General features: G+C 42.0%; 1 pseudogene; it reads left to right on the top strand.

Annotated features, from left to right (window-relative positions):
- The first annotated feature begins 9,382 nt into the window (after positions 1-9,382).
- Positions 9,383-10,310, top strand: LOC130038051 (ribosome biogenesis protein NSA2 homolog; annotated as a pseudogene).
- Positions 10,311-13,799: the final 3,489 nt, after the last annotated feature.

Genomic DNA, 13,799 nt, shown 5'->3' with positions numbered 1-13,799 from the left:
CATACTTCTAAAGCTTCTAGAGATAAAAGAAACCTCAAATATAATGGGAACAATATAAAAATCACAACAATATTTTCCCTGTTAAACAATACAGAAGAGAAGAGGGTGGAATTAAATATTCAAATTACTCACGAAAAACTGTCAATGTAGAGTACAGTATGCTGTAAAGTCTTCATTTATATGGAGGGAAGGTTTAAAAACTTCTCAGACAAACTAGAGTTGACAGCATTTGCTATAAACTGACCCTGAATGAAATACTGAAAGACAATTTGTATAAACCAAACATCCAAATGTAGAAGAAACAACCCATATAGTAAAATAGCAACAAAGCTCTTTATGTCAACAATTTCTCTGAATGTCAGTGAACTGAGCTGTCCTATCAAAATATAGAGTAGCAAGATAGATCAGGAAACAAAATCTATCTATTTGTTGCTTACAGGAAACACAGAAAAAATCACAGGATAGACACAAACTCAGAGTTGGAGAAGAGATAGGGGGAAGGAGTCATGGAGGTTCAGGTGCATACGTGGTGTTAAAGAATGATAGAATTAAATATTCATAACACAGAGTCAACAACACTGAAATTGTGAAACCAAAGTTGAATAACCAAATGTAAAGGATGCCTGTCAAGATGGCAAGCTGGGGACAGGGCAGAGGGGTAGGAGAGGGTGTCTGGAAACACTGGTAGAGGGAAGTTGACATTGGTGGTGGGTTCAATGATGTAACATTGTATGCCAAAAACTCAACAGTGAATAACTTTATAATTCACTTTGTAACTGCTTTTTCAAAAAAAATTAATGAATCACCGTGAGCACAGTTACAGATTTGCAAACTTTCGTGCATACTTTTCAGTCATACAATGTTCAAGTTCCCATCCCTCCACCAGTGCCCATTCTACACCACCAATGATCCGAGTATCAATCCCACCACCCCCACCTCAACCCCTCACCCCACCCTGCCTCTTGTGGCAGGGCATTCAGTTTTTCTTTCCCTATTTTGGGTGTTGTGGTTTGCAATAGAGATATTGAGTGGCCATCATTTGGTCTATAGTCTGATTTCAGCATGCATCTCCTATCCTGAGCAGGCCCTCCAAGCATTCTTTACTAGGTGGTCCCTTCTCTATCTGAGCTGCCTTTCCACCCAGCATGTGAGGCCGGCTTCCAAGCTGTGGAGCTCCTGGTACTCATCTCTAATATTCTTGTCTGTAAGTCTCCAATTCTGTTACTTTAAATTCCACAAATGAGTGTCATCTTTCTATGTCTGTCCCTCTCTTTCTGACTCACTTCACTTAACAAGACACTGTGTTCAACCACTTACATGCAAATTTCATGACTCCATCCTTTCTAACAGCTGCATAGTATTCCATTGTGCTTTTCTATTTCCCCTATGAACTTTTCATATCTTACTATGAAATTTAAAAGCTATGTTCTTTGTTTAAACACAGAAAGATCATTAATCCTATGCTACTAACATTTGGGAGTTGATTAACTATGAAATATATCTACTCCTGGGAATCCATCATAATTATTTGACTCAGGCTTCAGTTGCCATAGTTTCTAACCCCCAAGAAGGGGGTACTGCCATCAGCTCTGGAAGGACCCGGGGCAAGTGGCAAAGCTACTCCGGCATCAAAATGGGACAGTCTAGGAAGCATAAAATCACGGTTTTGATGCAAGCCATTATGACTTAAGAGACAGGACCCCTAAGGCGAAGGACAAGCTGAACCAACCTGAAGACCTAGTCTGGGACTTACAGTAAAACCCAGTGGGCTTGCCCTTGAATCCCAGAGATCTAAGCTTTGGAATTTATATCTCTTACAGTGTTTATCTAAATAACTGCAAGTATTAATAAGAATGGAGCTTAACTGTTTAACATGGACAACTAAAGGAAAAGATAAAAGGAATAAAGATGTCCCTGGGAGTAGGTGTCTCCTTGAGTTAAGCCCCCTAAGAGAATTGCTTCCGTGAAAACGCTTTAACTGGTAAATAATCAAACCTACGTGAAGTCTATATCCCAAATGCCCTCAGACGTTTGCTAATAACTCTGCATTAAACGCGCCATTTTGACCATCAGTCTGTGGTCTTCCAACTCTTTAATCCTCTGGTGGGGAGGCGAGGAATAGCTCTCAGCCACCAAACATACCCACTCATGAACTCACAGTGGAACAATCCTCCTGGCCCTTGTTTTTACTCTCCTCGAGTAATACTCTTATATTAAGTTTTTTATATACCACAAATGATTGCATTAATATTATGTCTGTCCTTCCTTTTTGACTCATTTCACTCAGTGTGATTCTCCATTTGCATCCAACTTTTTTAATCTTTATTTATTTATTTAAAAATTTTTATTAGTGAGACACCATGAGGTACAGTTGTAGACTTACAAATTTTGTGCTTGGGTTTCAATTATACAATGTTCAAATACCCATCCCTCCACCAGTGCTCATTTCCCAACACTACGGATCCCAGTATCCCTCCCACCCCCCATCCCACCCTGCCTCTGTGGCAGGGCATTCCCCTCTGTTCTCTCTCTCCTTTTGGGTGTTGTGGTTCGCAAAAGAGGCATAGAGTGGCAATCATGTTTGGTCTATAGTCTACTTTCAGCTTCTCCTGCATCCAATTTTTAAGCAAATTTCATGACTTAATTTTTCCTGGTGGCTCTGCATTATTCCACTTGTAGATGTACCATCGTTTCTTTAACCATTTTCTTTAACCAGAGGCCGTGAAACACATCATGAGACACTTAATACCCATTTTCCATCATCACCGCATAATATTTGATGGAGTTCAAATATTGTGTGAACCATGGGAACACCTGGAAGGGCGATCGGAGAACTGCTCTAAAAGCCTCCATCCCTCTTAGAGAGTCCGGCAAGCTACTGAAAGTATCCTGTCCACACAGCAGAGCCTGGCAAGCTACCCAAAGCATATTCGATATGCCAAAACTAGTAAAAACAATGGGTCTCATTCCCCTGATTATTAAATAGCCCCCAGTATGGCAGCGTTAAGAAGGATGAGCAAGGAGAAGCTGATAAAATCTCAGGGGGAACTAGGCTGCCAAAATGAAGAAGGACTAAAATGACTGTACTTTCAATGCATGTACGCTGACATCGGAAGCATTCATCGAGGACCTGACGGTGCAAGCACAGAAGATCAAGTATGATATCATTTGTCTGACCGAGACAAGAAGGCATCGAACACATCATGCCATTTTTGACACTGGAGAAGAACTGTTCCTCGGAACATGTGACAATAGAGGCATCGGTGGTGTCGGTGTCCTCAACAACACGAACTTGGCCATGAGCATTGATTCATTCGAAAGCCTAACATCCACAATCTGACGCTTACAATTGAATAGATGTGGCTCATTGCCGGCGGTTTCTATCTTCGTCATCTATGCACCAACAGCCAACTACGATGAAGAAATTGAGAAGTTCTTCATGGAGCTAGAGAAGTTCTATAAAGAATACCACACCTTCTACAAGATCATTGTCAGTCATTTTTTAATTAATTAATTTTTATTAGTGAGACACCATGAGGTACAGTTGTAGACTTAAAATTTTGTGCTTGGGTTTCAATTATACAATGATCAAATACCCATCCCTCCACCAGTGCCCATTTCCCACCACCACGGATCCCAGTATCTCTCCCACCTCCCATCCCCCCATCCCACCCTGCCTCTGTGGCAGGGCATTCCACTCTGTTCTCTATCTCCTTTTGGGTGTTGTGGTTTGCAAAAGAGGCATTGAGTGGCAATCATGTTTAGTCTATAGTCTACTTCCAGCATGCTTCTCCCATTCTGGGAGGATACTCCCAACACCCTTTATTTGGTGCTCCTTTCTCTATCTGAGCTCCTTTTCCCCCTAGCATATGTGGCTGACCTCCAAGCCATGGAGCAAAATTTCTGGTACTAATCTTGGCCATTCTTGGGTGTTAGTATCCTATTTTGTTACTTTATGTCTCCCAGATCAATGCAATCTTTCTATCTCTATCCCTCTCTTTCTGACTCATTTCGCTTAACATGATACTTTCCATGTAGTAACACTTGTATGTAAATTTCATGACTTCATTTTTTCTAACAGCTACATTGTACTCCATTGTTTAATGTACCAAAGTTTCTTTAACCAGTCATCTGTTTTCGGGCACTCGGGTTTTGTCCAGATTCTGGTTATTGTAAAGAGTGCTGCAATGAACAAAAAAGTTCAGATGTCATTTCAACTATACTTTTTTGCCTTTCTGGGATATGCACATACCTAACTTTTGGCCGTTTACTTTCCTGGTAAACTTTGCCCCAAGTTTTTGGAGTCTGGCTAAAGGCACAGCAGCAATTCGGGGGTATCTGGAAGTCTGAAAGTGCCATCAGGCTGCTTGATGTACTCACCTCACAGGTACAGATTAATCTGCTGGCGGCACCGTACCCCCTTGGAGTTGTTTTTTATCTATAAAATGGTGTATCATTTCATTGAGTTTCAGTGAGAGTTTAGTTGGATAAAGTATTCGTGAGATGTTCATTTCATTGAGTTTTTTCACTATATGCCACCATTGTCTTAGGGCTTTGAGGGTTTCCTCTGATAGATCTGCTGTAAATCTAAGGGGTGCTCCTTTGTATGTGATTTCTTTCTTTGACCCTGCTGCTTACAGTATTGTGTCTCTATCCATGGAATACATCATTCTGACTATGATATGCCTTGGAGTGTTTTTATTAGGGTCTCTTTTAGCTGTCACCCTTCTGGCTCCTTGGATCTGGTTGTCTGAATTCTTTAACTCTGGGAACTTTTCAGCAATGGTTTCTTTGACTGTGGCTTTTTCATTGGAGTTGCCTCCCTGTCTTTCTGGTACTCTGATGATTCTAATGTTATTCCCCTTGGCATCACCCCCTAGGTCTCTGATTCTCCTCATAGCTGTTTTGAGGTCTTTTCCCATTGTTTGTTGTTCCTTATGCGATTTCTGTTGCTCATCTTCAAGCTCACTGATCCTGAATTCAGCTGTTGTCATTCTACTGCTGAGGGCACCCGCTGAGTTTCTTTTATTTCATCTACTGAATCCTTTATTTGTGACACTTCTTTTTGTAGCTTTATTATTTCTGCTCTCATTTCTTCTTGCATTTTCTCAACTATCCTTTCCACTGTTTCTTTCATTTCTTCCCTTCATTTTATGGATGTCTGCTCCATTCATTCTTTGAGTTCCTTGGACATCCTCAGCATTTCATCTCAGGATTCTTTATCAGAAAGATCGTATTTGTAGGTAACCTCTGTTGAGGATTCGGGACTCTTTTCCTTGTCTTCTTCTCGTAGTGGACATTTGCGCTGTTTCTTCATGCTGTTGTGTTTGTATAGAGGTAAAACCTTGGAAGTTCATTACACTGTTCTCTATTATTGCAGGAAAGGATTCTGAATAAGGTCGGTTGATGGTGGTCACCCTTCTCTCCTTCTAGAATATGTCCTTCCTCTCAGAGATTAATCTGTGGCTTACAATAAGGATCTAGTAAAGCGTTGGAGGAGGTGCTCTTTTTTATTGGGCTTGTACAGCTTCTTGAGTACTGGTCACTTGTTTTAATTGGAGTAGGTTGGTGGATCATTGTCCTATTGTGTTTGAGGAGTTGAGGACTGTTTCCAAAGAATTGGGTGATAAATGTTGGGATGTGAGTTGAGAGGGATGGGAGTGGGAAATATAACTGCGGCTGCCGACCTCCAAGAAGGCTATGTCCACCTTGAGGATGCCACGCTCCCTACAGTGGAGGCCATGCCCCTTCCGATCCTGATTCTAGTCCACAGAACTAGGCCTAAAGGTCTGTGCAGAGGAAAGACGAGGACTAGGTGTGCACTCACAGTAGAATTCAAGCGAGTGCCCTCAGGGAGCTGTCCAAGTGGCAGGCCGTTGGGAGTGCTTGGGCTGGACTGGATGGGGGCGCACAGCAGGATGCACCTGTGATTGTCGGTTATTTTAATGCCAAGACAGGACCGAGAAGATTGCCTGAAGAACTCCACATCGGGACCCATGGCCTACAATGGAACAAACAGTGTGAGAGACTGAGTTCATAATGTCGACCAAGACTATTCATGGTAACTCACAGTTCCAGAAGGCCAAATCTAAACATTGAACATGGGAATCTCCCAGTGGGTAGTTCCACAATGAAATTGAGCACATCATATTCAATCAAAGGTTTTGCCTGACCAATGTTGCTGTTGTCCCAAAATTCCAAACGAAATCTGACCACTGTCTCCTTCATGCAAAATTCTACTTCGAAGAGCAGCGAGAAAGGGCTACAAAGTTTAAGAAGAGACCTTCCAGAACGACCACCAAGTGGGAGCTCTTTGGAACTATTGCAGCAACATGGGAAGTTTACAACATCGACAAGGAATACGATCTATTGGTTCAGCACCTCTATGACTGAGCGAAAATGCTGAGAGTGGGAAAGCTACAAATAGACACTTGTCTTTGGAAACTCTCGAGGTCATTCACCAATGTGATTTGGCCTGAGCCTCAGGCAATCACAGTCCGAATCGCAAAACTGTGCAGAGAAGTGATAAAGGAAGACCTCACAGAGAGAAGAGCAGCAGTGTTGGCCGATGCGGCAGAAGCCAGGAAAAGTATTCTCAACGTTCACCTGTCCTTCGCCAACTACAAGACCAAGATGACTGCCCTCCAACGTCCTGATGGATCTATCAAATCTTCAAGAAGGGCAATGGAGAAGATTATCCACGACCTCTACTCGAATCTCTGATAGCCACGTCCACCTGCCCACATACCAAATTCTGAAGGATGGATATGTCGTTCCCAATGTTCTCCCTTCCGAAATCTGATGCGCCATTTCATTGGCAAAGAAGCTAACAGCACCCAGTCCAGACAAGGTCAGACCCGAACACCTAAGAATCTGCCGCCAGTACTTGTCAATACACTGGCTTGACTCTTCACATGCTACCTGTATGAATGCAAGGTTCCGTCCCAATGGAAAACTAGCAGGACTGTTATGTTGTACAAGAAGAGAGACATCTACAACATCGGCAACTATCACCCCATCTGCCTGCTGTCCGTCATCTACAAGTTGTTCACTCAAATCATCCTGAATAGAATAGGCGGAACACTAAATGAAGGGGCAACCATGGGAGATAGCCGGGTTCCAAAAAGGATTCAGCACAATTGACCATATCCACACAGTAACCAAGCTCATTGAGGTTTTGTGAGAGTTCAAAATGCCACTCTGTATAATGTTCATTGATTTAAAGAAGGCCTTTCATTCTGTTGAGACTGAAGCAGTCATCGATGCCCTGGCCAAACAGGGAGTTGAAACCCAGTACATCAGTATCCTTCGTGAGCTGTATTATGGATTCACCACCAGGATCTCACCATTCTACAAGGAAGTGATCATCAACATCAAGAGAAGCATTCAGCAGGGTGATACCATTTCACCGAAACTCTTCAGTGCCACCCTCGAGAATGTCGTGTGATGACTGGAATGGGAAGAAATGGGAGTGAAGATAGATGGTTGGCAACTACACCACCGCTACTTCACTGATGACGTCGTTCTAATAACACCAAACATTAGTCATTTGGCAAAAATGCTGGCCAACTTCAACCATGAGTGATGAAAGATCAGACTGCATCTGAATCTCACAAAGACAATGTTCATGAGACAAGGACTAGTTCCTGATGTTTCATTTGCTCTCAACGGAATGAACATTTCTGAATGCAGCAGTTATGTGTACCTAGGTCAAGAACTCAACATGACGATTGACCTGGCACCTGAGCTGCACAGGAGGAAGACAGCAGCGTGGAGCACATTCAAAAGCATCGAAGAAATAGCTAAGAGGATGAAGAACCTACAGCTCTGGGCACATCTCTTCGACTTAACAGTTCTCCCTGCGTTAACATACGCCTCAGAGACCTGGGCCCTAAGAAAACAATGAGAACGCTATTTGGATCTCCCTAAGAGGAATCAAAAGAGCTGTGCTTAGAGTATCACGCTTCACTCATGTGAGAGAAGGAACCCAGTGTTCAGACCTCCATTGACAATTGAGAATCAGGGATGGTGTCTCGTTTGCCTAGGCGTCGAAAATCAGATGGGCTGGACATGTAATCCAATTTGAAGAGGACCGCTGGACTAGAGCTGTTACTGACTGATTCCATGTGACATCAAAAGAACGCACGGCCATCCACTTACGAGATGGTCAGACTTCTTTGTCAAGACCCTGAACAAATGGTTTAAGGCTCTTCGTGTTCCTGTAATGAGCAGACACCATTGGGCTACACTAACACGCAACAGGACAAATGGAGACATTATTGGTGCCTGCTCGAGCAAATCGATGAGTATATCAAATGATCAAGTAATAAGACGAGAGTGAAATTGAGACTTTTGGAATAACATGTAACTAATGTCTAGAGAAAAGATTTACTCTAGTCAAGACCACTGAAAATTTCTGGAAGAGTAGAACTAGAATTGACTCAACCATTGGGTGAGGTTTCTTCATTCTCCATCATTTTGGAGCACTTCAAGAACAAAAAGACCCCTGATCTGTTTTGCCAGCACCATTTGTTAAAGAGGATACCCTTGCCACATTTTATATTTCTTGCTCCATTATCAAAAATTATATGCTTATATATTTAAAGTTATGTGTAAGAGTATTCAACCTTATTCCATTGGTCTGTGGATCTGTACTTATTCCAATACCATGCTGTTTTAATTATTACCGCTCTGTGGTATAGTTTGAGGTTGGGGACGGTGATGCTTCTCATCTCCCCCCCGCCCAAGAATTGCTTTAGCTATTTATGGGGACTTTTTGTTCCATATGAATTTCAGGGGTGTTTGATTCATTTATTTTAGGAATTTCATGGGTATCTTTATAGGGATCATATTTAGTCTATATAATGATTTGGGGATTATTGCCATTTTGACAATGTCAATTCTCCCAATCCATGAGGGGGAGATGTGTTTCCATTTCTTCGTGTCCTCTTTTATTTCTTGAAGTAGTGTTTTGTAGTTGGTTTTATAGAGGTCCTTTATCTCTTTAGTTAAACTGATTCCTAGGTACTTGATTTTCCGAGGCACGATTGTGAATGGGATTTTTTTTCATATCACTTTTCTTCTCTCTCATTATTTGCATATAGGAAAGCCATGGACTTTTGGTTATTGACTTTATAGCCTGCAACTTTACTATATAAATCTATTGCTTCTAGGAGCTTCTTGATAGAGGCTTTAGGGTTCTCTAAATATAGTATCATGTCATCTCTAAAATGTGAGAGTTTGATTTTTTCCTTTCCTATCTGGTTGCCCTAACTGCTACAGCAAGAATTTCCAGCACTGGCTGGCGAGTCTCCTGAGAGCCAACAAGTCCCGAGCCTTTTGACGTCTGGGCGGCTGCGTGAGGGGGCCTTGACGCCGCCACAATGCTACAGAATGAATATATTGAGTTACGCCATAAGAGCTATGGGTATTGTCTGGATTACCATGAGAAGAAGAGAAAGAAAGAAGGTCAAGAGGCTCATGAACGTTCAAAGAAAGCAAAAAAGATGATTGTTTTGAAGGCTAAGCTCTACCATAAACAGTGCCATGCTGAGAAAATACAAATGAAAAAGACTATTAAGATGCATGAAAAGAGAAACACCAAGCAAAAGAATGATGAAAAGACTCCACAAGGAGCAATGCCTGAGTATCTGCTGGACAGAGAGAGACAATCCTGAGCTAAAGTAGTTTCCAATATGATTAAACAGAAACAAAAAGAGAAAGCAGGAAAATGGGAAGTTCCTCTACCCAAAGTTAGTGCCCAGGAAGAAACATAAGTATTAAAAGTTATTCGAACAGGAAAGAGAAAGAAGATAGCATGGAAGAGGATGGTTACTAAAGTCTGCTTTGTTGGAGATGGCTTTATATGAGAACCACCCAAATATGAAAGATTCATTAGACCAATTTCAAAAAGCCAATGTAACACATCCTTACCTGAAAGCCACTTTTTGCTTGTCAATACTTGGTGTAAAGAAGAATCCCTCATCTCCACTCTATACTACTCTGGATGTTATCACCAAAGGTACTGTCATCAAGGTGAACGTCAGCGAACTGGGCCTTGTCACACAGGGAGGCAAAGTTATTTGGGGAAAATATGCCCAGGTTACCAGAAATCCTGAAAATGATGGATGCATCAATGCTGTCTTACTGGTTTGACAGATGCTTATACAAGTAACTCCTTATACTCACGAAGACTAGTTCTCAGTCAGGGAATCCACCGGTGACTAAGGCCAAGCTGATATCTGCAGTCATCAAGGAAAAAAAGCATATGATACTGCACAAAACATTAAAGTTGCCTAGGCCTAGTTATCTTTAAAAAAAAAAAAGAATTTCCAGCACTATATTGAATAGAAGTGTTAAGAATGGGCATCCTTGTCTTCTCCCTGATTATAGAGAGAAGATTCTTAGCTTTTCCCCATTGAGGATAATCTTTTCTGTGAGCTTGTGGTAGATGTTTTTTAACTATATTGAGGAAAGTTCTTTCAATGCCCATTTTGGTGAGAATTTTCATCATAAATGGATGCTAGATCTTGTCAAATGCTTTTTCTGCATCTATTGATATGATTATATGGTTTTCATCTTTTCTTTTATTGATATAATGGATTATGTTGATTGACTTGCGAATGTTAATCCATCCTTGGATTCCTGGGATGAATCCCACTGATTGTGGTGTATGATCTTTTAGATGAGTAGTTGGATTCTATTTGCTAATATTTTGTTGAGGATCTTCGCATCCGTGTTCATCAGGAGTATTGGCTTGTAATTTTCTTTTTTTGGTGATGCCTCTGTTTGCTCTTGGTAATAGGGTGATATGTGCCTCATAGAAACTGTTTGGGAGAGTTTCTGTGTCTTCAATTTCCTGGAAAATTTTGTAAATAACTGGCAGTAGGTCCTCTTTAAATGTTTGGAATAATTCACTTGTGAATCTATCTGAACCTGGCCTTTTGCTTTTGGGAAGATTTTTTATTACTGTTTCAATATCCTTGGTGGTAATAGGTCTATTCGGGTATTCCAGATCTTCTTGGCTCAGCCTTGTGAGGTTATAAGAATCCAGAAATTTATTGACTTCTTCTAGGTTCTCTTGTTTTGTGGCATACAGACTTTGAAATTTATCTCTGATGTTCTTTTGAATTTCTTTGGTTTCTGTTATGATGTGCCCTTTTCGTTTCTGATTTGGCTTACTGGGGTTCTCTATCTCTCTCTTTTTAAAAAATTTTATTTATTTATTTATTTTTCTTTTTATATTTATTTGTTGAATCACTGTGGGAAAAGATACTAAGCTCTCAGGTTCAAGTCTTGGTCATACAATGATCCAACACCTTTCCCTTCACCAGTACTCATTTTTCACCCACCACCAAGAATCCCAGTATACCCCCCTCACCCCTCCAAATGCCTGTGAGGCAGATGATTTATATTTAACTTCTCTACATTGATTGCATTCATTATTTTGACAAAAGATGCACCATTATTGTTTAGAATTTCTCCCCAATCAGAATTGCTGAAAAGGCATTGTGAAATATTTTGTTTTCTATAGCTGGTTATGAGAATCATATAATGTCACACGGCCACAATATTGGATTTCTGCAAAGAGCCAGATAATTACGAGATTGGTTTCTGTGTGTCCTGTGTTATGGCTGTGCAGGAGAGCCACTCGTGGGGGATAACTCGTGACCTCGGTAGGGCATGAAGGACGTGCCAGTACCCCTTCCCATGAGATTGCAGTTGCCCCCTCACTGCCGGCTCGTACCTGGCTTTCCTATAAACTCTGAGGTGGCAGCCACCTTGCTTCCAGGGGGGAAAAAGGTGGAAGAGAGCAACACCCTTTCCCTCCTGGGGAGGCATGGCGCCGTAGTTTAACGCATGGTCCATTCACTTTTCTGCCGCAAGCTGCTGGACTCTGGACTAAGTCCTTTTGCCTCTGGAGCCATGGCCGTGCCAGAGAGCTGCTTGTGGGGGGGCAACTCGTGACCTCAGTAGGGCGTGAAGGACGTGCTGGTACTGCCCCCCTTCCCATAAGACTGCAGTTGCCCCGTCACCGTCGGCTCATACCTGGGTTTCCAATAAGCTCTGAGCTGGCAGCAACCTTGTATGCAGTCCAGATACATTTCTGCCAAAAGCCGCTGGGTTTCAAGATTTGTTTCTGAGTCTCCTGTATCATGGCTATTAATCAGCTTGATCAGGAGCCAGAGAGGCCGTTTGTAGGTGGCGACTCGCGGTCTCCTTGGGATGGGGAGAAAGAGTCAGCTCCACCCCCATGTGGTGAGGCCCCGTGTGTCTCGTCACTTCAGGCCCAAACCTGACTGTCCAGTGGCCTCTGGAGGATGGTGGTCACCAGGCCGCCAGGGGGAACAGGCCAAGGCACGAAACCTATTCCCACCTGAAGTGGCCCAGCGCCAGTAACCTACTGCAGGAACCGATGCATTTTTGCCAAAAGCCTTTGGGTTCCGAGATTCGTTTCTGAGACTCTGGGATCATGGCCATTAAGCAGTTCGAGCAGGAACCAGAGAGGCCATGCCTCCAACTATATAGCTGAGCCGAAGGTGGTTTGTGGGTGTGTCTCCCACATACCTAACTTTTATCCGTTTACTTTCTTGGTTAACTTTGCCCCAAGTTTTTGGGGTCTGGCCAAAGGCATAGCAGCAATTTTGGGGTATCTGAAAGTCTGACGTTGCCATCAGGCTGCTGGTGCACTCACCTCACAGGTACAGATTGACCTGCTGGCAGCAACATACCCCTCCTCTCTCTTTCCTTGTGAGTCTTGCTAGTAGTTTATCAATCTTGTTTATTTTCTCAAAGAAACAACTCTTGTTCTCATTGGTATTTTGGATAGTTTTTGGGGGGTTTCTTGTCGTTAATTTCTGCTCTAAGTTTTACTATTTTTTTCCTTCTGCCTGGTTAAGCTCCTTTTGTTGGTCCATTTCTAATATCTCAAGCTGTGAAGTCAGGTTATTAATGTGGGCTCTTCCTTCCTTTCCGAGAAACGCTTGCAGAGCTATAAAATTTCCCCATAACACTGTTTTAGCTGTGTCCCACAAGTTCTGGTGGCTCGTGTCTTCATTCTCGTTTGTTTCCAGTTATCTTTTGATTTCTTCCTTGATTTCTTCCCTGACTCGCTCGTTATTCAACATTGAGTTGTTTAATTTCCAGGTGTTTTATTTGATTCTCCAATGTCTGTGTGTGATTAACTTCTATCTTCTATGCATTATGGTCTGAATAGATAGTTGATACAATTTCTATCTTCCTGATTCTATTGATGTGTGTTTTCTGGCCCAGCACGTGATCTATCTTGTAAAATGTTCTATGTGCACTGGAAAAGAATGTATATTCGGGTTTTGGTGAATAGAAAGGCCTGTATAGATCTACCAGCTCTCTTTTTTCATTTCTTCCTTCAAAGCCAGTACTTCCTTGCTCAGTTTTAATCTTGTTGGTCTATCCAGAAGTGATAAGACAGTGTTGAGGTCTCCAACTACTATTGTGTTTCTACAATGTCCTCCTTGAAGTCTGTTAACAGTTTTTTAAAGTATTTTTCTGGACCCTCATTGGGTCCGTATATCTTTAGGAGTGTGATTTCTTCCTGAAGTACACATCCTTTGTTTATTAAAAAGTGGCCTTCGCTGTCCCTTCTAATCTTTTTCAACCTGAAATCTATGTTGTTGGATACTAGTATGGCCATCCTGGCTCGTTTGAGAAAGTTGTTTGCTTGAAGGATTGTTTAACATGCTTTGACTTTGAATCTGTGTTTGCTCTGACTGTTCTGGTGTTTCTTGTAGGTAGCAAAATGTAGGGTTCATTTTCTGAAT

This window comes from Sorex fumeus, unplaced genomic scaffold (assembly GCF_029834395.1).
Source record: "Sorex fumeus unplaced genomic scaffold, SorFum_2.1 ptg000073l, whole genome shotgun sequence".
Lineage (NCBI taxonomy): Eukaryota > Metazoa > Chordata > Mammalia > Eulipotyphla > Soricidae > Sorex > Sorex fumeus.
The sequence above is the reverse complement of the archived record's forward strand: the minus strand, read 5'-3'. Positions and strand labels throughout refer to the sequence as shown.